Here is a 23,442-nt window from a genome sequence, read left to right on the forward strand (position 1 = left end):
ATATGTGTATATATATACATATATATGTGTGTGTGTATATATATATATATATATATATATATATATATATATATATATGTATATTTATACACACATATATATGTGTATATATATGTGTATAAATATGTATATATGTGTGTGTGTATATATATATATATATATATATATATATATATATATATATATATATGTATGTGTGGGAAAAAAAATCACAAGACTATTTCATCTCTACAGGCCTGTTTCATGAGGGGGGTTCCCTCAATCATCAGGAGATTTCTCCTGATGATTGAGGGAACCCCCCCCCTCATGAAACAGGCCTGTAGAGATGAAATAGTCTTGTGATTTTTTTTCCCACACATACATATATTGCGCTCTACTACGGTATCGAGCACTATTTTTTGGATAACCTTATTAAGACATATATATATATATATATATATATATATATATATATATATATATATATATATATATATATATATGTGTGTGTGTGTGTATATATATGTGTATATATGTTTGTGTGTGTATATATATGTGTGTATATACAGTATATGTGTATATATATATATAGACGTGTATATGTATGTGTGTGTATGTGTATATATATATATATATATATATATATATATATATATATATATATATATATATATATATATATATATATATATATATATATATATTTTATTTTTTTTTATTCCCTTTTTTTACCTTTTTTGTTTGGTCTTTCATACCATTTTTTTAACGTGTTTTTGTTTGCTCTTTTATTCCACTTTTTTTTACGTTTTTGTTTGCTCTTTTATTCCAATATTTTTTACGTGTCTTTTGTTTGCTCTATAGTCCACTTTTTTATGTTTTTGTTTGCTCTTTTTTCCCATTTTTAAGGTGTTTTTGTTTGCTCTTATAGTCCACTTTTTAACGTTTTTTTTTTTGCTGTTTTATTCTGCTTTTTTAAGTTTTTTTGTTTGCTCTTTTATTCCACTTTTTAATGTTTTTTTTGTTTGCTTTTTTATTCCACTTTTTTGCGTGTTTTTTTGTTTGTTTGTTTGCTCTTTTGTTCCACTTTGATTTTTGTTTGCTCTTTTATTCCACTTTTTTCTCTTTTTTGTTTGCTCTTTTATTCCACTTTTTTGCGTATTTTTCCCCCCTCTTTTATTCAATTTTTTTTATGTTTGTTTTGTTTGCTGTTCTTTTATTCCACTTTTTTAAGGTTGTAGTTTTTTTTTAAATAGTATTTTTAGAATGTTCCACGGACCGTTAAAGAAATAGCTGGGGGGCGCAAACGGCCCCCGGGCCACCCTTTGGATAGCCCGGCTGATGTAAAGTGGGCCCCATACAAACATCCATGGGCGTGCATCTTGATGAAAAGTTGAAGACAACTGGTAATAATCCCGAGCAAAAGTGACAGCCTTCAGCCGGGGTCAGAGGGACTTCCTGCGAGCGTCCTTTGTGTGGAAACACGGCGTGATTTCAACCAGCGCCGCGTCCCAACTGGTCATGACCCCGCGTGACACATGCCCGCCCGCAACATTGTCGCCGTCCATTAGGCCACAAAGCGGGGGAGGAAGTGCAGATGAACCCGGGGGCGCCTAGAGGTCATGTCTACTTAACCCCCCCTGCCCACCAGCCAATCAGCTGCCGGACCGCCGCTAACGGCCGACCCCTGCGTGATTTGCAGGGTCACGGGGGCAGTGGTTTGATGGGCACTTCATTTAAAGGAGCGGAGACGTTGACAGACAAGTGTCCCTGCTGCTCACAGTCGCTTTTCAACTTTGACTCATGGGGGCCAAAATGTGACAAGTTTGTTCTACAAGCGGCATGACGCCCGTCTCATATCGCTGGACTCTGTAGACCCCCTGACCACTTGCAGCCTGATAGCAAACAACACAAACCGTCGTCTTAGACCGGGGGAGTCACCACTTATTGCACTGAGGGCCGCACACTGACACATGAACGCATGCGGGGGCCCTTTTTAGATTTTTCTGTTGCAAAACCAATATATATAACGCAATATACAGGTAAAAGCCAGTAAATTAGAATATTTTGAAAAACTTGATTGGTAGACGGCTGCGTTGACCCTGGATCTCAGGAAACAGAGTGGACCGACACCAGCAGATGACATGGCACCCCAAACCATCACCCAACCATGCAAATTTTGCATTTCCTTTGGAAATCGAGGTCCCAGAGTCTGGAGGAAGACAGGAGAGGCACAGGATCCACGTTGCCTGAAGTCTAGTGTAAAGTTTCCACCATCAGTGATGGTTTGGGGTGCCATGTCATCTGCTGGTGTCGGTCCACTCTGTTTCCTGAGATCCAGGGTCAACGCAGCCGTCTACCAGCAAGTTTTAGAGCACTTCATGCTTCCTGCTGCTGACCTGCTCTATGGAGATGGAGATTTCAAGTTCCAACAGGACTTGGCGCCTGCACACAGCGCAAAATCTACCCGTGCCTGGTTTACGGACCATGGTATTTCTGTTCTAAATTGGCCCGCCAACTCCCCTGATCTTAGCCCCATAGAAAATCTGTGGGGTATTGTGAAAAGGAAGATGCAGAATGCCAGACCCAAAAACGCAGAAGAGTTGAAGGCCACTATCAGAGCAACCTGGGCTCTCATAACACCTGAGCAGTGCCAGAAACTCATCGACTCCATGCCACGCCGCATTAACGCAGTAATTGAGGCAAAAGGAGCTCCAACCAAGTATTGAGTATTGTACATGCTCATATTTTTCATTTTCATACTTTTCAGTTGGCCAACATTTCTAAAAATCCCTTTTTTGTATTAGCCTTAAGTAATATTCTAATTTTGTGACACACGGAATTTTGGATTTTCATTTGTTGCCACTTCAAATCATCAAAATGAAATGAAATAAACATTTGAATGCATCAGTCTGTGTGCAATGAATAAATATAATGTACAAGTTACACCTTTTGAATGCAATTACTGAAATAAATCAAGTTTTTCAAAATATTCTAATTTACTGGCTTTTACCTGTATTTACATTTTCTTTAATGCCCTTTTTGCCAAGGAAAACTTAGTTTATCACATTTCTGGGTCTCACTTACATTTGCTTAGTAGTTTAGCAAACATGTAATCATTTTCACAAAACATATTTCAGTGGAATATTGATTTTGATTTTTTATTATTTTTTGAGCAATGACCAACTACAAATTTAAAAAACAGCCTGCATGGCAGCTGTGTGTTATTAGAGTCAACATTGCAACTTTTATTTTGTTGGATTCAACCTTTTTGCTCTTTTAGTCCACTTTTTTTTTTTTTAAATAATACTTTAGAAAGCGCTGCGGGCCACAAATGGTCCCCGGGCTCCACTTTTTAAAATGCGCTAACTCAATGCTCATTTGCATTGGATATGCAATATACATGCTACTGATTAGCATTAGCGATTTTACATGGCAATTTCAACGGCTCCAAATGTGTTCATGAAAACTACAACTAAGATGCACATTACAATCAAACAGCTGCTGTGCAATAAGCGCAACACTTACAGTATTAACACTTTTTAGGACTCAACACAATGCATTCAACTTAATGGCAAAGACTACTCCCTGGCTACGGCAACACACCTAGGACAAACTGAAATGAATGCATACTTGCAGAAGTGTAAGAAGAAAGATTTAGCAACTGGACAACACAATTATTATTATTATCAGCTTCAGGGATGGGCATTGTTCACATTTGAAACGATACTGGTACTCAACAGTACCAATCTTCCGTACTTTTGCATGTGTTGTTAAAAAAATGTTTTAAATAGTAAAATAAATGTTTTATTGCAGCATTTAAAAATGAGCTGATTATGATAACTGGTTGTTATATCTTGTTTTATTATCACTTTTCTGGGTCTCAATTACATTTGCATGTCCACGACATTAGATGGCAGTAGTGTGTAGTTTGGGATGTGTTTGTCATTCAGTTCAGTCTTTTGTTGCGCCCTAAAAAGTGTTAATACTGTAAGTATTGTACTTTTTACGCAGCAGCTGTTTGATTGTAAAGTGCATTTTTAGTTGTAGTTTTCATTAACACATTTGGAAGTGTTGAAATCGCCATGTAAAATCGCTAATGCTAACCAGTAGCATGTCAATGGCAAGGCCAATGTATTTTAGCATCAATCGAGCACAATTTTGGGAAAAGTGGAGCTTATCTTACAATGGAGGGTTTTTTGAGTCAATTTCTTTGTTGGCGTTGAAAATTGCAACATTACCTCGAGGTAGCTAGACTGATTCCGCTCTCAGTGCTGTTGGAGTGATCGCCAAGTCCCGGCTGGTACCGTAACATGGAACCATCACAATTTTATCGAATCAGTGCCCGGTAGTATTAGCGATATTAAGTCCAGCCTTAATCAGCTGACTGTTTCATGTTACATAAAAATATTAATTTATTGTTAAACAATTTACCGTTTATTACAACGTGAAGACACACACAAGTACTGAAAGTTAGAACTGTTGTTTTGATTCCCAGATACCGGGAATTGGTACTGTATCGGTTCGAATGTGAACGGTACCAATTAGTAATCTGAAGGGGTCTAAATATTGTTATGAAGCAAAGTGTTGGGACTTGCTCCATTCACAAACAGTCCCATTATAATGTGTTTATGAGCGGGGGTAAACCGCTACGCCCAGATCTATTTGTAGCGCTCCAGATGTCTTAGTGCTGGGACGCCACAAATAAATGAATATATGGGAGAAACAGAACTGCATCAACCAGCCTCTCATGTCGACTATCATTGAAGATTATGCAATGATAATGATAATAATAATAATAATAATAGTAATGATAGGGAATAAGAGGTAGAAAATGGCTGGGTGGATAATAAAAATAACAGTAGTAATAATGATAATAATAATAATAATAATAGTGATAGTATTAGTAATAATAATAATATAAATAATAATAATATTAATAATAATAATAACAATAACAGTAATAGTAATATATTATTAGTAATAATATAAGTAATGATAATCTAATAATAATGATAATAGTAAAAACAGTAATAATAATAACAAAATAGTAATAATAATAGTAGTAGTAATAATAATAACAATAATAATAATTATTAATGGTAATCTGATAACAGTCATAATAATAGTAATTGTAATGATGATAATAATAATAGTAGTAATAATAATAGTATTAATGATAAGCTGATAATAATAATAGCAATAATAACAGTAGTAATAATAATGACAATAATAATAATAATAGTAATAGTATTAGTAATAATAATAATATAAATAATAATATTATTAGTAATAATAATAACAGTAATAATAATAGTAATAATAATAATATAAGTACTGATAATCTAATAATGATAATAGTAATAACAGTAGTAATAATAGTAATAATAATAACAATAATAGTAATAAAAACAAAATAGTAAAAGTAATTGTAATGATAATAATAGTAGTAATGATAGTAATAATAATAATAACAATAATAATTATAGTATTAATGATAATCTGATAATAGTAATAATAATTATAATAGTAATTGTAATGATGATAATAATAATAGTAATTGTAATGATGATGATAATAATAATAATAGTAATTACAGTATTAATGATAAGCTGATAATAATAATAATAGTAATAATAATAACAATAATAATAATAACAATAGTAGTAATAATAATAATAATAATAGTAATAATAATAATACGGCAGTTGTTTACTGCCTGCTTGTACCTGCGTGGGCGTGGTCTTGCAGACACTTAGAACATGCTGGAATGTCACATTAAGGAGGAGGAGGAGGGGCGCCAATGGGGGATTGCACAATACCTGCACATCTGCTGAATGGATCCTGCTCCTGGCTATAACAGCAGCGCTCTGTCCGCGCTCTGTACTTGTTGTGGCTTTAAGCCCCAGTGGCGTCCGTAGTGGCAACTTTCAATTCAACCAATGAAGACTCTTCTGTCTTTTTTGACACCGGCTGAATCCCACATGTCCTACAGGGCACTGATTCAACTAAAACCCAACTGTGCCATGTTACGGTGCCTGGGTTGCTCTTCGGCACTTGGCGATCACTCCAGCAGCACTGAGAGCGGACTGAGCCAAACTACCTCGAGGTAATGGCAATTTTCAATGCCAACAAAGAAATTGACTCAAAATAAAGCTCTACTTTTCCCAAAATGTGCTAGCTTGATGCTAAAATACATTGGGTTTGCCATTGACATGCGACTGATTAGCATTAGCGATTTTACATGGCGATTTCAAAACCTCCAAATGTGTTAATGAAAACTACAACTAAGATGCACGCTACAATCAAACAGCTGCTGCGTAAAAGGTACAGTACTTACAGTATTAACACTTTTTAGGGCGCAACAAAAGACTGAACCGAATGACCAACACATCCCAAACTACACACTACTGCCATCTAACGGCATGAACGTGCAAATGTAATTGAGACCCAGAAATGTGATGATAAAACAAGATATAACAACCAGTTATCATAATCAGCTCCTTTTTAAATTTTGCAATAAAAAAATGATTTTACTATCACAAACAATTATTAAATCAATTAAAAATTGGTACTGTTGAGTACCGGTATCGGTTGAAATGCGAACGGTGCCCGTCCCTACACTTCTGAAGGCAGTGCGTCAAAGTAAAGGGAAGTGAAATTCCACATGGTAACATGTTGAGAAAATGTCATGGACAGCGTAGTGGTGTCATTATTGGAACGGTGTGTCTCTCCCTCCCTTGCAGTGTGCAAGACAACTACATTGGGACCTCCATTTACAAACTTCATTGGTCCTTGAACAAAGAGAAACAATGTGAATATGAATAATTGGTTCCAGCCCGGACAAAAGTCTATAGCTTAGTAACAGTCTGAACAGGATACAAAGTGGTCTACAGTACGAACACACGTGACAAATAAGTGATGGATCGACTCTTTATTAACAAGGCAAAACAACAACGACAAGCTAAACACGTGGCCTTGGTGCCCTCACAAACGATCAGAAATCACATAAATCCGTGGCTGAAACAGCCATATTGCTACCATAGTAAACTTTAAAAAAAGTGAAAATCTGCTTTAACTTGCAGCTGACTGGAGCTGTGAGCATTCTTCTTTTTTCTTCTTCTTCTTCCCTCTTACGTATTTCTTATTTTTCTTCTCCTTCTTTCTTCTTCCTTTTCTTCTCCTTCTTTCTTCTTCTTCCCTCTTCCTCTTTCTTTTTTCTTCTTCTTCTCCTTATTTCTTCTTTTTCTTCTTCCCTCTTCCTTATTTTTTCTCCTTCTTGTCCTTCTTCCTTCTTTTTTGTTCCTCCTTCTTCTTCTTTTTCTTCTCCCTTCTTTCTTCTATTTTCCTTCTTTCTTTTTACTTTTTCTTCTTCCCTTTTCCTTCTTTCTTTGTTTTTCTTCTTCTTCTTCCCTCTTCTCTCTTTTTCTTCTTCCCTCTTCGGTCTTTCTTCTTCTTTCTTCTTCTTCCCCCTTCTTTCTTCTTTTTCCCTCTTCCTTATTTCTTAATGTTTCTTCTTCTTCCCTATTCCTTCTTTTTTCTTCTTCTTCTTCTCCTTCTTTCTTGTTTTTCCTTCTCCTTTTTCTTCTCCACTTCATTCTTTCTTCTTTTGCCTTCTCCCTTTTCTTCTTCTCCTTTTTTCTTCTTCTTCCTTATTTTTTCTCTTCTTCTTCTCTTTCCTACTTCTTCCCGTTCTTCTTCTTCCTTCTTTCGTCTTCTTCTCGTTTCTTCTCCTCCTTTTACTTCTTCACTTTTTTGTTCTTTCTTCTTCCCCTTCTTCTTTCTTCTTCTCATTCATTTCTTCCTCTTCTCATTTATTTCCTCCTCTTCATCCTTCTTCTTTCGTCTTCTTTTTTTTTACTTTCTCTTCATCTTCTCTTTCCTACTTCTTCCCGTTCTTCTTCTTCCTTCTTTCTTCTTCTTCTCGTTTCTTCTCGTCCTTTTACTTCTTCACTTTTTTGTTCTTTCTTCTTCTCCTTTTTCTTTCTTCTTCTCCCTTATTTCTTCTTCTTCTCATGTATTTCTTCCTCTTCTCATTTATTTCTTCCTCTTCATCCTTCTTCTTTCGTCTTCTTTTTTTACTTCATCTTCTTTTTTTACTTTCATTTTCTCTTTTTTGTTCTTTCTTCTTCTCCCTTTTCTTCTTCTTCTCCTTCATTCTTCCTCCGTTTTTCTTCCTTCTTTCTTTTTCTTTTTTTGTATTGTTCCTTTTTATTTCTTCTTTTACTTTTTCAGCTTTTTCTTTTCTTGTTCAGCCCTGTTCTTTTCCTTTCTTATTTTTTCTTTCCTTGTTCTTGTCCTTTTTACTTTTTCTTCTTTCTTTAGTTTTTCTTTCTTCTTCCTTTTTTAAATCTTTTTCTTCTTCTCCTTCGTTTACACTCGCAGTGGCTGCAGCGACGCCAGCCATTCATATATTTTCTTCTTTGCTTGCGTAAGAGGAAGTGTGCCTCTTGGCCGCTCACTCCTTCGCTCTTCATTCATAAAAAAAAGAGAGAAAAAAAGCTTACAGTGATGCAAAAATCCTCCTCCTCCTTTCCAAGTGGATACTCCAAAGTCCTCCCTCCCTTCCTGTGTGTGTGTGTGTGTGTGTGTGTGTGTGTGTGTGTGTGTGTGTGTGTGTGTGTGTGTGTGTGTGTGTGTGTGTGTGTGTGTGTGTGTGTGTGTGTGTGTGTGTGTGTGCTCTCTCATGTACTAGCTCCAGTTGGGTTCTCTCTGCACACACACACACACACACACACACACGCACACACACACACACTGAGCGTTCCAAGATGTGAAGTAATCCAGTGATTTCTGGGCTGTATGGGACGATTGTTTGGTTTTGTGCCTCGCAGTAATTACCTAGGAAGTTGTGGCCATAGAACGCCGCTGCACTTCTTTTCAGGCAGCGAGTGGCGCTGAAGACGAGGGAGGGCAAGGAGCGAGGGGAGTGAAAGGAGGAGAGGAAGTCATGAATAAGACGAGCGGAAGCGCGCACGTGGAGCGCCTCTGAGCTTGTAAAAGAGGGAACTTTGAATGAAAATACACTCCTTCACTAATTAACATCTCGGTATTTCTTCATCATTTGCAGTTTTGCATTTATTCAAAATCTGGGAGACGGCAGCCTTTTTTTTTCTTTTTTTTAGCTCATCTGTTAATTCTGATGGGTCAATCACTGCCTTCATGTTTAGCTTGTGGGAACTGGGACCGAACTGGCAAAAATAACAATCACCATTATTTTCATTGATATTGACATCGCGGTATAGCTCAGTTGGTAGAGGGTTCCAGGTTCGATCCCCGCTTCTGCCATCCTAGTCACTGCCGTTGTGTCCTTGGGCAAGACACTTTATCCACCTTGCTCCCAGTGCCACCCACACCGGTTTAAATGTCACTTAGATATTGGGTTTCACTATGTAAAAGCGCTTTGAGTCACTAGAGAAAAGCGCTATATACCGTATTTTCCGCACCATTAGCCGCACCTAAAAACCACAAATTTACTCAAAAGCTGACAGTGCGGCTTTTAACCCGGTGCGCTTTATATATGGATAAATATTAAGATTCATTTTCATAAAGTTTCGATCTCGCAACTTAGGTAAACAGCCGCCATCTTTTTTCCCGGTAGAACAGGAAGCGCTTCTTCTTCTACGCAAGCAACCGCCAAGGTAAGCACCCGCCCCCATAGAACAGGAAGCGCTTCTTCTTCGACTGTAAGCAACCACCCGCCCCCGGAAGAAGAAGAAGAAGAGCGCGGATTTTCGTTTCATTTCCTTTGTGTGTTTACATCTGTAAAGACCAGACCACAAAATGGCTCCTACTAAGCGACACGCGTATAACGCAGAATTTAAACTTAAGGCAATAAGTCATGCCGAAGAACACGGAAATAGAGCAGCAGCAAGAGAATATAACATAAATGAATCAATGGTGCGTAGGTGGAGGAAGCAAGAAGATGACCTGCGCCAGGTAAAGAAGACAAAACAGAGTTTCCGAGGGAACAAAGCAAGATGGCTACTGTTGGAGGACAAACTGGAACAGTGGGTTGTTGAGCAGAGAGCAGCAAGCAGAAGTGTCAGCACCATCACTATTCCAATGAAGGCAACAACGCTAGCAAGCGAACTTCACCTGGATGATTTTAAAGGTGGTGCTTCTTGGTGTTTCCGGTTCATGAAAAGACGCAATCTCTCCATCCGCACACGGACCACTATTTCACAGCAACTGCCTAAAGACTTTCAAGAAAAGCTGGCTACTTTCCGTGCATATTGTAAAAACAAGATAGCTGAAAAAAAGATCCGGCCAGAGCACATTATCAACATGGACGAGGTTCCACTGACTTTTGATATTCCTGTGAACCGCACTGTGGATACAACGGGAGCACGTACGGTGAATATTCGCACCACAGGGAATGAGAAGTCGTCCTTCACTGTGGTTCTAGCTTGCCATGCTAATGGCCTGAAACTTCCACCCATGGTGATATTCAAAAGGAAGACCTTGCCAAAAGAGACCTTTCCAGCCGGCGTCATCATAAAAGCTAACTCGAAGGGATGGATGGATGAAGAAAAGATGAGCGAGTGGTTAAGGGAAGTTTACGCGAAGAGGCCGGGTGGCTTTTTTCACACAGCTCCGTCCATGTTGATATACGACTCCATGCGCGCCCACATCACAGATGGTGTCAAAAAACAAGTGAAGCACACAAATACAACACTCGCCGTCATTCCGGGTGGATTAACCAAAGAACTCCAACCGCTGGATATTGGTGTCAACAGGGCATTCAAATCACGACTGCGAACGGCGTGGGAACAATGGATGACCGAAGGCGAACACACCTTCACTAAGACAGGGAGACAGCGCCGGACGACATACGCCAACATCTGCCAGTGGATCGTAAATGCCTGGGCAGATATTTCGGTCACAACTGTGGTCCGAGCTTTCCGGAAGGCAGGATTCACAGAACTGCTGGACAACAGTGACACTGACTCCGATGACTTCGACGAGACGGAACCGGCCATTTTGGATCCCACATTTGCCCAACTTTTCAATTCGGACACCGAAGACGAAGAATTCGAAGGATTTACGAATGAAGAATAACTTCAGAAAGTGAGCGCTATGTTTATTTTGTGTGTTGTGACATTAACGTTCGAGCAACATTATGTTGCTATTGCTCTACACTATTTTGAATTTTACTATGTTTGTGATTGCACATTTGCGTACATTTTGGGACAGAGTTGTTAGAACGCTGGTTTTTAATATATTATTAAAGTTTGACTGACCTATCTGACTGTTTTTTTGACATTCACTTTAGCGCAGCGTAGGCGCGGCTTATAGTCCGGGGCGGCTTATTGGTGGACAAAGTTATGAAATATGCCATTCATTGAAGGTGCGGCTAATAATCCGGTGCGCCTTATAGTGCGGAAAATACGGTAAATGTAATTCACTTCACTTCACTTCTTTATGACACAATTATTTATTCATTTAAAAATGACTATTTATTGTACCGCCAAAAGTCCACTTTGAATATAATTTCAGAGAACAAAGGATATAAATGAGTACCGTATTTTCCGCACCATAAGGCGCCCTGGGTTATAAGCCGCGCCTTCAATGAACGGCATATTTCAAAACTTTGTCCACCTATAAGCCGCCCCGTGTTGTAAGCCGCATCTAACTGCGCTAAAGGAATGTCAAAAAAACAGTCAAATAGGTCAGTCAAACTTTAATAATATATTAAAACCAGCGTGATGTGGGCGCGCATGGAGTCGTATATCAACATGGACGAAGCTGCGTGAAAAAAGCCACCCGGCCTCTTCGCGTAAACTTAAACTTACCTTAACCACTCGCTCATCTTTTCTTCATCCATCCCTTCGAGTTAGCTTTTATGATGACGCCGGCTGGAAAGGTCTCTTTTGGCAAGGTCTTCCTTTTGAATATCACCATGGGTGGAAGTTTCTGGCCATTAGCATGGCAAGCTAGAACCACAGTGAAGGATGACTTCTCATTCCCTGTGGTGCGACTATTCACCGTACGTGCTCCCGTTGTATCCACAGTGCGGTTCACAGGAATATCAGTTGCTGTGAAATAGTAATCCGTGTGCGGATGGAGAGATTGCGTCTTTTCATGAACCGGATCCCTGTCGTTTAGTAGGAGCCATTTTGTGGTCTTTACAGATGTAAACACACAAAGGAAATGAAACGTACGGTAATATCCGCGCGCTTTTTCTTCTTCTACGCGGGCGGGTGGTTGCTTACAGTAGAAGAAGAAGAGCTTCCTGTTCTATGGGGGCGGGTGCTTACCTTGGCGGTTGCTTGCGTAGAAGAAGAAGCGCTTCCTGTTCTACCGGGAAAAAAGATGGCGGCTGTTTACCGTAGTTACGAGACCGAAACTTTATGAAAATAAATCTTAATATTAATCCATATATAAAGCGCACCGGGTTATAAGGCGCACTGTCAGCTTTTGAGAAAATTTGTGGTTTTTAGGTGCGCCTTATAGTGCGGAAAATACGGTAAGAAATAAACAGGTAAAATAATAATAGTAACAACATAAATGTGTAAACAGAAATATATTTTTAAAAATTGTTGTAATTTATTTTTATACTTTTTGTATGTGCTGTTTGTGTCCTCACATTTATCGGTGCAATTCATCTTTGGACAATTTGGACCAATATTTTAAATATTTGTTGTAAATGTATCAAAAGGTCTTTAAACACATTATGCTTGTGTAAGGCTGTGTTTTTCAACCTTTTCTGAGGCAAGGCACATTTTTTTTATTGAAAAAATCCCGAGGCACAAAACATTAAAAAAAAAATGAAACTCTGTCAGACTTGGTAAAAAGGATAGGACTCAGATGCAGAGTAGGGAACTTTGACAGGCTTTTATTTTGACAGCTTCCTTTCACCTCCAAAGTCAAGGAATTAATATATCTATTTAACCAAAAAACTAATCAGCAAAAAAAGGAACAACCGAAAATCACTCCGAACTGAGGAAAACACAAAAACAAAGACGAACTATAATTGGCGCCGTATATGCTATAAAATGTATTAACAAAAAACGCTCCAACAGGAGGAAGAAACAACAGCTATGAAAAATTCTACACTATCTGATCTAATAAAGTTGAACAAAAATTGTCACTCAAAAATTTGAGGAAAGAAATGAAAAATAACTGATAACTCACCACTTCGGCTGAATAAACTAAATAACAAAAAATCACTCTGCTGAGGAGGAAGAAAGGAAAACTCAAAATAGCAAGAAGGGATTCAGGATCAAGGAACATAAGCAAAAGATGAGGCAAGGCATGGACAAGGGCATGGGCATGGAGGCTAGAGAGCACGAATAAACGAGACAATCTGGCATAGAACAAAGGGAGGAGTGGGCTTATAAGACACATGAGGGTAATAGGGAACAGGTGGAAACAATCAGGGAACCGCGATGACGTCAGACTGATGACACAAAAAGAAGGGCAAGTGACCTGAAACGAGAGGAGAGTTACTTTTCAAACTAAAACATGCAAATCACAAGACAGAAAAAACCAAGGCAAGACATCCCTCACCGCGGTGTGATCAACTCAGCAGCCGATATTGACAGTAAAAAGTAAGGATGTCCTATAATGGCTTTTTTGCCGATATTCCGATATTGTCCAACTCTTAATTACCGATACCGATATATACAGTCGTGGAATTAACACATTATTACGCCTAATTTGCACATCAATGTATGGTGAAGATAAGGTCCTTTTTTTTTAAATTAATAAAATAAAATAAGATGAATAAATTAAAAACATTTTCTTGAATAAAAAAGAAAGGAAAACAATATACAAACAGTTACATAGAAACTAGTAATTAATGAAAATGAGTAAAATGAACTGTTAAAGGTTAGTACTATTAATGGACCAAAATCATGTGTGCTTACGGACTGTATCCCTTGCAGACTGTATTGATATATATTGATATATAATGTAGGAACCTACCACAATATTAATAACAGAAAGAAACAACCCTTTTGTGTAAATGGGGGAGGGTTTTTTTTTTGGTTGGTGCACTAATTGTAAGTGTATCTTGTGTTTTTTATATTGATTTAATACCAAAAAAAAACAAACAAAAAAAACGATACCGATAATGAGAAAAACGATACCGATAATTTCCGAATTATCAGACATCTCTCGTAAAAAGTTGTTTTCGCAATTGTTGGATATGACTTTAAAGCATAACCAAGCATGCATCACTCTAGCTCTTGTCTCAAAGTAGGTGTACTGTCACCACCTGTCACATCACCTCGTGACTTATTTGGAGTTTTTTTTAATGTTTTCCCGTGTGTAGTGTTTTAGTTCTTATCTTGCGCTCCTATTTTGGTGTTGATTGTCACGTCATGTACGGATGTACTTTGTGGACGCCGTCTGCTGCTCCACACGCTGTAAGTCTTTGCTGTCATCCAGCATTCTGTTTTTGTTTACTTTGCAGCCAGTTCAGTTTTAGCTTAGTTTTGCATAAGCTTCAATGCCTTTTCTTAGCGGCACTAAGATGGTTTACCTGCAAACCATCGTCGTCGTTCCCGACATCTACAAAGCAATTAGCTACCTGCTGCCACCTAGTGATATGGAAGAGTATTACACGGTTACTCTGCCGAGCTCGAGACAGCACCGACACTCAACAACAACACATCATTTGCAGACTATAATTACTGGTTTGCAAAAAATATTTTTAACCCAATTAGGTGAAATTACATAATCCCCCACGGCACACCAAACAATATCTCACGACACAGTGGTGTAAGGTACTTTTTAGAAACCTTTATTTCGTCGGCGCTGTTATTGTGAAAGGGGGGGGGGGAGAAAGTGTGCTGCTGTTTTTGAGTTTGACGAGTCAGGAGACGACTTGGAAAAAAGAAGAGAGGCTATCAAGTACGTCGATTTTACGTCCATGATGTCGTTCACAACCACACAAGAGATGAGATGTCTTGTGGGTCTGGGTCTCAATTACATTTGCAAGTCCACGACATTAGATGGCAGTCGTGTGCAGTTTGGGATGTGTTGGCCATTCAGTTCAGTCTGTCGTTGCGCCCTAAAAAGTGTTAATACTGTAAGTATTGTACCTTTTACGCAGCAAATGTCTGATTGTAACGTGCATCTCAGTTGTAGTTTTCATGAACACGTTTGGAGGTGTTGAAATGGCCATGTAACATCGCCGATGATAATCAGTATGTCAATGGCAAGGCCAATGTATTTTAGCATCAAGCTAGCACCATTTTGGGAAAAGTGGAGCCTTGCTTTACTTGGAGCGATTTTGAGTCAATTTCTTTGTTGGCGTTGAAATTTGCAACATTACCTCGAGGTAGTTTGGCTGAGTCCGCTCTCAGTGCTGTTAGAATGATTGGCAAGTCCCCAACTGGTACCGTAACATGGTACCGTTACAATTTTATGTGAATCAGTGCCCCGGTAAGCGATATTCGGTCGGTGCCAAAAAAGTACCGGATTCGGTACCCATCCTTAATTAGCTGACTGTTTAATGTTACATAAAAATATTTATTTATTTAAACAATTTACCCTTTATTACCAAATGAAGACACACGCAAGTACTGAAAATTGGAACTGTTGAGTTCTAGTTTGGATTCCCAGAAGTGTTTGGAATGTTCTTGCAAGCTTTAGCTTCTTACTTTGAAGCGGCCGTCTCCACATTGTTCAGTTCGGGGACGTGTTCCGGTATTGATTAGGCCAGTGTTTTTCAACCTTTTTTGAGCCAAGGCACATTTAATTTCATTGAAAAAACCCTGAGGCACACCACCAGCAGAAATCAATAACAAAACAAAACTCAGCAGCCGATATTGACAATAAAAAGTCGTCGTCGCAATTGTTGGATCTGACTTTAAAGCATAACCAAGCATGCATCACTATAGCTCTTGTCTCAAAGTAGGTGTACTGTCACCACCTGTCACATCACATTGTGACTTTTTTGGAGTTTTTTGCTGTTTTCCTGTGTGTAGTGTTCTAGTTCTTGTCTTGTGCTCCTATTTTGGTGTTTTTTCCTGTTTTGTTGGTATTTTCCTGTAGCAGTTTATGTCTTCCTTGAGCGCTATTCTCCGCACCTGCTTTGTTTTCGCAATCCAGACTATTTAAATTGTGCGGACGCTTTCATTGTCATGTCATGTTCAGGTGTACTTTGTGGACGCCGTCTTTGCTCCACAGTAAGTCTTTGCTGTCGTCCAGCATTTTTGTGTTTTGTTTTACTTTGCAGCCGGTTCAGTGTTAGTTTCGTTTTGCATAGCCATGCCTAAGCTTCAATGCCTTTTCTTAGCGGCACTCGCCTTTTGTTTGCAAACCCCGTTTCCATATGAGTTGGGAAATTGTGCTAAATGTAAATATAAACGGAATACAATGATTTGCAAATCATTTTCAACCCATATTCAGTTGAATATGCTACAAAGACAACATATTTGATGTTCAAACTGATAAAAAAAAAAATTTTGTTGCAAATAATCATTAACTTTAGAATTTGATGCCAGCAACACGTAACAAAGAAGTTGGGAAAGGTGGCAATAAATACTGATAAAGTTGAGGAATGCTCATCAAACATCCCACAGGTGAACAGGCAAATTGGGAACAGGTGGGTGCCATGATTGGGTATAAAAGTAGATTCCATGAAATGCTCAGATGGGGCGAGGGTCACCACTTTGTCAACAAATGCGTGAGCAAATTGTTGAACAGTTTAAGAAAAACCTTTCTCAACCAGCTATTGCAAGGAATTTAGGGATTTCACCATCTACGGTTCCTAATATCATCAAAGGGTTCAGAGAATCTGGAGAAATCACTGCACGTAAGCAGCTAAGCCCGTGACCTTCGATCCCTCAGGCTGTACTGCATCAACAAGCGACATCAGTGTGTAAAGGATATCACCACATGGGCTCAGGAGCACTTCAGAAACCCACTGTCAGTAACTACAGTTGGTCGCTACATCTGTAAGTGCAAGTTAAAACTCTCCTATGCAAGGCGAAAACCGTTTATCAACAACACCCAGAAACGCCGTCGGCTTCGCTAGGCCTGAGCTGATCTAAGATGGACTGAAACAAAGTGGAAAAGTGTTCTGTGGTCTGACGAGTCCACATTTCAAATTGTTTTTGGAAACGGTGGACGTCGTGAGCAAAGAGCAAAAGAACCATCCGGATTGTTATAGGCGCAAAGTTGAAAAGCCAGCATCTGTGATGGTATGGGGGTGTATTAGTGCCCAAGACATGGGTAACTTACACATCTGTGAAGGCGCCATTAATGCTGAAAGGTACATATTGGTTTTGGCCATCCAAGCAACGTTACCATGGACGCCCCTGCTTATTTCAGCAAGACAATGCCAAGTCACGTGTTTTATCAACATGGCTTCATAGTAAAAGAGTGCGGGTACTAGACTGGCCTGCCTGTAGTCCAGACCTGTCTCCCATTGAAAATGTGTGCCGCATTATGAAGCCTAAAATAGCACAACGGAGACCCCCGGACTGTTGAACAACTTAAGCTGTACATCAAGCAAGAATGGGAAAGAATTCCACCTAAAAAGCTTAAAAAATGTATCTCCTCAATTCCCAAACGTTTACTGAGTGTTGTTAAAAGGAAAGGCCATGTAACACAGTGGTGAACATGCCCTTTCCCAACTACTTTGAAATTCTAATCAATCAATCAATCAATCTTTATTTATATAGCCCTAAATCACAAGTGTCTCAAGCCACAACGACATCCTCGGTACAAAGCCCACATACGGGCAAGGAAAAACTCACCCCAGTGGGACGTCGATGTGAATGACTATGAGAAACCTTGGAGAGGACCGCATATGTGGGTAACCCCCCCCCCCCTCTAGGGGAGACCGAAAGCAATGGATGTCGAGTGGGTCTGACATAATATTGTGAGAGTCCAGTCCATAGTGGATCCAACATAATAGTAAGAGTCCAGTCCATAGTGGGGCCAGCAGGACACCATCCCAAGCGGAGACGGGTCAGCAGCGCAGAGATGTTCCCAGCCGATGCACAGGCGAGCGGTCCACCCCGGGTCCCGACTCTGGACAGCCAGCACTTCATCCATGGCCACCGGACCTGTGCCCCCCCCCCCCCCCCCCCCCCCTCCCCCTCTCAAGGAAAAGGGGAGCAGAGGAGAAAAGAAAAGAAACGGCAGATCAACTGGTCTAACAGGGGGGCTATTTAAAGGCTAGAGTATACAAATGAGTTTTAAGATGGGAACTAAGTTCATTATTATTTGCCAAAAAAAAATAAAGTTTATGAGTTTGAACATCAAATATGTTGTCTTTGTGGGTTGAAAATGATTTCAAAATCATTGTATTCCGTTTATATTTACATCTAACACAATTTCCCAACTCATATGGAAACGGGGTTTGTATTTTTGGTTTAAGCATAAGATACCGTTTTACCTGCACACTGCCTTCCGCTGTCGTCTGCATATTGTGATCATGACACGACGTGTTTCCGACATCTACAAAGCAATTAGCTACCTGCCGCCACCTACTGATATGGAAGAGTATTACACGGTTACTCTGCCGAGCTCTAGACAGCACCGACACTCAACAACAACACATCATTTACGGATTAATAATTACTTGTGTGCAAACCCAAGTAGGTGAAATGACAGAATCTCCCCTAGTGTGCCGCGGCACAGTGGTTGAAAAACACTGGATTAGTCAAACTAGCGCTGTGGTAAGACCCCAGACTTCTAGGAGACGTGGTCTTTCTCTCACTCATCCCGTTCACCGTTACAAGCTCAGGAATTTGCATGCACAATGATCTTTTTCCATGGTGATATTTTTATGATCGTGAGAAGCCGAAATCAAAATGTGATCGTCCAGTCCTCATCCCAACTGGATCTGTTCGCTTTTCTCCTCCTCCTCCTCCTCTGGACAAAAATGCAGCTCGCTCTTCTTCTACTTCTTCTTTTCCAAAATACAGCTGCTATGCAACGGCAGAAACAGCCAGGTGCCTGCCAGACGCAAACGCTGGCTCTGGAAGGGTGACGCCTCTCTGGCACGTTGCAGTTTTCTATAGTCCACACACACACACACACACACACACACACACACACACACACAGACACACACACACACACACAGACACACACACACACACACACACACACACACACACACACACACACACACAGACACACACAGGCAGCAGTTTTATGAATGGGCTGGTTGTGAGAGGCCAGCTAAGAGAGGCTTGTTCTTATTCCTGCTTTTTTTTATTGTAGGGATGTGACGATATCAAAAGTCCACGTCACGGTTATTGTGGCCAAAACGATCAGTTATCATGATTAAAGGTGCTCAAAAAGTGCTAAAATATTTCAACCAAGTTTGTTTAAGTAGAATAAATTCACATTGGATGTTTTCTTGGCAGAGCAAACATGAAATATTGTACTGGCTTTATTTTTAGTTGTGTGTCTACGTATGTTTGTCTTCCATTTGTTAACGTTTTAGAAAGTTTTTTTTTAACAAATGCAAATTGTGTGTTCACTTCGCTTCACTTCCTGTTTGTGACATCACTTCCTTTTGAACACACCTGCCTCTCTTTCAAATTTAAAAGAGTCCTTCAAAAGACTGGCTTCTTCTTCCTTCTTCCTTCTTCTTCTCGTTTCTACTTCTCCTTTTACTTCTTCTTCCTTCCTTCTTCTTTCATCTTCTTTTTTTTCTTCTTCTCCTTTTTTCTTTTTCTTCCTTCTTTTTTCTTTTTCTTCTTCTTCTTCTCCCTCTCATTTTTTCTTCCTCTTTCTTCCTTCTCCTCCTTTTTCTTCTTCCTTCCTTCTTTTTTCTCCTTTCTTCTACTTCTTCTTCTTTCATCTTCTCTTTTTTTTTGTTATTTCTTTCTTCTTCCTTTTTCTTCTCCTTCTCCTTCCTTCTTCCTTTTGTTCCTCCTTCTTTCTTCTTTTGTTTTTTCCCTTCTTTCTTTTTGTATTGTTCCTTTTTATTGCTTCTTTTTCTTTTACCTTCTTAGCTGTTTCTTTTTTTGTTTAGCTCTGTTCTTTTTCTCCTTCTTTTTCCTTTTCTTGTTCTTTTTCCTTTTTCTTCTTTCTTATATTGTTTTTCTGTTTTAAATATTTTTCTTTAAAAACTTTAAGAGTCGTTCAAAAGACTGACATGTTATTATAGTTAGATTTTATTTATGTTTTTTAGGTTTGTTTTTTTTAGGAACAAAACAATCACTCACAGCCATTGTAAGAAAATATATGCATTAAAATAATTTAAATTTACAGAAATATCACTGAATTTGTAATAATTATTCTAAAATATCGGCAATATTTTTTTTGTTTTTAATTTAATTTAATAATTTAATAATTTAAATATTGTATTATTATTGTATTGTGGTGTATTATTTTGTTGGGCTGCTTAATTGAAAAAAAAAATAATGATGTAAATAATATGTATTTATGGATATATAAGTATATGTGTGTATATGTGTGTGTGTGTGTGTGTGTGTGTGTGTGTGTGTATACTAGTATACCTATACACACATATGTATATGTATATCAATATATGTTTATTTATATATGTATATATTTATATACACATAAATACATGTAAATTATATATATATATGTATATGTGTGTGTGTGAGTGTGTGTATGTGTGTGTGTGTGTGTAGCAGTATACATTTTCACTGAATTTGTAATAATTATTCTAAAATATCGGCAATATTTTTTTTGTTTTTAATTTAAATATTGTATTATTATTGTATTGTGGTGTATTATTTTGTTGGGCTGCTTAATTGAAAAAAGAAAAAAATGATGTAAATAATATGTATTTATGGATATATAAGTATATGTGTGTATACGTATATATGTGTGTGTGTGTGTGTGTGTGTGTGTGTGTGTGTGTGTGTGTGTGTGTGTGTGTGTGTGTGTATACTAGTATACCTATACACACATATGTATATGTATATCAATATATGTTTATTTATATATGTATATATTTATATACACATAAATACATGTAAATTATATATATATGTATATGTGTGTGTGTGAGTGTGTGTGTGTGTGTGTGTGTGTGTGTGTGTGTAGCAGAGGTGGGACCAAGTCATTGCTTTGCAAGTCACAAGTAAGTCTCAAGTCTTTACCCTCAAGTCTCGAGTCAAGTCCCGAGTCAAGACAGGGCAAGTCCGAGTCAAGTTCAAAGTCAAGACTGGAAAGTCTCAAGTCAAGTCCCAAGTCCTGCATTTTGAGTTTCGAGTCCTTTCAAGTCATTTAACCACAGACTAATATATTTACACAGATTGTGTATGCTTTTAAAATGCTGTATTTATTTATTAAAACAAGTGCATTTGAAATTGCAGGGAAAAAGATAGTGCTGACATTGCACTTCAAAATAGCACTATTAACCAGTCATTTTAAACATGTAACTCATTCCTTTACAGAATAAACACATTTGAAAAAAAACAAGTGCAACTGTACTTATTTGCACAAAAGTGTTAACATTGTATTTCCATGGCATATTGCATTGTAACTAGTTCCACAGCAGTTTCTATCCTGTTCTTACCTTATCTCATTGATCTCATCTCATACTGTATGTGTGTTTATGTGTGCGTACACATGAAAAACATAACAAATATATGAACATAACAATGAACAGAGTTGTACTTTTTAGATGTCAGGACCCTATGCAATATGTACACATACTCTTAATATAGTATACATTTTAACTGACCTTTATTTGACTATGTTTGTCTTTTTGTAGGTGGCTAAAATACGCGGTGCTGCTGACTGCCGTCAAACGTTACGTTACTGTGTGTGATACATTGACTAACGTAACGTTATGTATAGGTAGCTCATGAAACCCTGCTTAAAAAAAAATCACTTGACAAAAAGTATGAATAAGGTAGCAAACTGCAGTGGACGCAACAGATTGCCGTGTTTGCAATGACGTTATAACCATAGACATCTTATAAGTAGACGCAGCATTGGTTGCTGTGACGTGAGCAATTTGGCCGCCATCTTGAAGTGGTGATGAGGAGCCGGCGAGCAGCCTACACTGACAGTTGACAGGTAGAAAACAAAGATGGTGTTCAGCGTTTTCCTGCTCAAATGAGCGGACTGTTGAAAATAGGAATCGGGGGATTACTTTTCACAAGTGAGATTTAACATTAACGTGCTATTGGTTGTATTTTATGAAAATAATATTACCACAGAGTTGAGAAGGATCAAAGATCTTCAATATTTGTATGTGAAAATCACAAAGAAATCTTCTGTGGGAGGATGACGCCCCTACAGGGGTTTGCTTTACAAACTTTCAGCCCCACCTAAAACAAAATTCACCAGCCGCCACTGATTATGATGCATTCTCATTTTAGGCAAAGTATAAGACAATACTTTCTTAACAGTATAATTGTAATCAGGAATCAGTCTTCAAGTAACAATATTCAAATACTAACATTGTTGGGGGTAAACAGAATTTGGTTTTATTCTGAATCCAGTGAAACAGATTGGTGATTTTAGCTGATATGAAGACTTTCAGGTGTTTATATATGTTTAAGTATTTGGCAGACGCTTGTATCCAAAGCGACTTACATAAAATAATACATACAAAACAATCACTGCAAACATTATCATTTAAGGGAAGAATGTAATAGAAAATATCAATACAAAGTGTCAAGACAGAATAAACTCTCTGCTGCTGAAGCAACAGAGATACAGTCTATGGTCCCTAAGATATATAGATATCTAATGTATTCATACATTGTTTATGTAGGATACACACATATGTATATATAACCTAATCATATTGTTTCTTCAATTTAAAAATAGATTACCGTTTTTTTCCCCCTTCTCTGGGATTATATTCCCAGTTTTGATCTCGGACGTCTGGTCACTTATAGCGTATAAGAATATTATATTACTGTTAAGCAAACTATGAATAATAAAACACGCCAAAACATGTGTCTGTTATCATATCTACACGTATGACAAAAAAGGGGGTGAGAATCAGTGGTATTCAGTGAGGTAAAATGAATTAAATGCACTGACAGTTCATTGCTCCTGCCAAATTAATTGCACTGAGTGGAGCGGATCACCACTCCAAGATGGCGGCCACGCGCCTCGTCTGCGCCAGTAGGCAGTAGCGCTCTATGCTTCGTCTACTTATAAGATGTCTATGGTTATAACGTTAGCAGTGAGTTTGCAGCCTCACTGATTTAACTACACAGCAAATAAAAGTCACGTTACTTAGCCAATAAACGTTATCTTACATTCAAAACTTACCCTTCTTTGTGCAACTTCAAATGTCGAACGAAGTTGGAAGTTGTTGCGTCTCCGTCTGTAATATTCGAACTGCGTGATTTGCATACCGCAATTAGTTTTTTGTTGACCAAGTCGTAGTTTTTATACCCGAACGAAACCAACTTTAACATAATTGTTTATCACTGGCATGTTTTTGGACAACTCTTGTTCATTGGTTGTACTGTAATTTGATTGGATGAATGCTGTGTGATGAAAACAACGTAAATCTAATTTGATTGGCTGTTGTACTGACAGCAC

The 23,442-nt window shown here is 38.3% G+C and overlaps 1 protein-coding gene across 6 annotated transcripts in view; it reads left to right on the top strand.

Annotated features, from left to right (window-relative positions):
* The window catches only part of etv4 (ETS variant transcription factor 4), a 246,452-nt gene that overhangs the window by 169,468 nt on the left and 53,542 nt on the right, over positions 1-23,442 (top strand). The gene's annotated exons all lie outside the window — the stretch shown is intronic.

Source organism: Nerophis lumbriciformis, linkage group LG39, assembly GCF_033978685.3.
Source record: "Nerophis lumbriciformis linkage group LG39, RoL_Nlum_v2.1, whole genome shotgun sequence".
In the NCBI taxonomy this organism is placed as follows: domain Eukaryota; kingdom Metazoa; phylum Chordata; class Actinopteri; order Syngnathiformes; family Syngnathidae; genus Nerophis; species Nerophis lumbriciformis.